This window comes from Amphimedon queenslandica, unplaced genomic scaffold (assembly GCF_000090795.2).
Source record: "Amphimedon queenslandica unplaced genomic scaffold, v1.1 AMPQUscaffold_348_Cont27630, whole genome shotgun sequence".
Classification (NCBI taxonomy): domain Eukaryota; kingdom Metazoa; phylum Porifera; class Demospongiae; order Haplosclerida; family Niphatidae; genus Amphimedon; species Amphimedon queenslandica.
In genome coordinates, this window is record NW_003559297.1 from 1 (window position 1) to 950 (window position 950).

Sequence of the window (950 nt, forward strand, 5' to 3'; positions counted from 1 at the left end):
ATTATATAATATTATTATAATTATTATCATCATTAGCACATGTACATGTAGGTTCATCACTTGTTCCTGCCACATCAACTGAAAAACGTAGAGCAGAAGGTAACAATTTGATGTAATCTATTTCACTTATGTATTATTGTTTTATTTTTTAGTTATTCCTGAAGTTGCTTATAGAGTGATGTCAGAATGTATTTCAGAGCTCAAACACTGTGGGATTGATCTTCACTTCTTAGCAGAGAAGTTATTAGAGAAGAAGATAATAAATAATAGACAAAAGAAGAAAGCCACTGATGAACACAGTGGACGTACCACTGACCAGAGAATGGATCAACTACTTGACCTTATTAGAGGTTCCATCAAAAAAGAGGGAAAGGTTTTTGAGTATATTTTAGAAATACTCAAAGACGAAGATACCATACTAGCTAACAAACTGTATGATGATATGATTAATAAATATGAACAATATAAATAACTGTTGCTGAACACATGCACACACATTATTATTTGATTGTTTGTTTGTATCTTGATATTTCTGAGGACACAAAATATATTTTATTGTGTCATTTAAAAAGAAAATGCATTTCTTTATTATTTTAAAACTCCTCTTTCAAATCAGGTTTTGCATCATGATTGCAGCAGGTCTTTTTTGGCAGGGGGGGACAGGCTGACTAATTGCATATGATGGTGTTGTAATATGTATGACATATGTGTACATGTAATTAGTAGGTTGTGTATTTTGTGTTAATTAGTATTTACGTAAACATATGCTTTTAATTAATGTATGATCTCATGTTCCTATGGCCTTATGCCCTCTTTTGTGTCACGTACAATGAGCTGGACAGCTGTGTCCAGCTCATGAGGACTCACTTGTTACTCCATACGGACCCTTTGTTAGTTACCTGTGTACAATAGTGTCCTTATTTCTTTGTTATGTTTTTGTATTTAAGTTC

General features: G+C 32.4%; 1 long non-coding RNA gene across 1 annotated transcript; it reads left to right on the forward strand.

The window, feature by feature from the left end:
- Positions 1–27: 27 nt before the first annotated feature.
- On the forward strand, positions 28–546 carry LOC109593657 (uncharacterized). Its single transcript, XR_002191098.1, has 2 exons — positions 28–99; positions 153–546. It is a non-coding gene; the product is annotated as an uncharacterized LOC109593657 (long non-coding RNA).
- Positions 547–950: the final 404 nt, after the last annotated feature.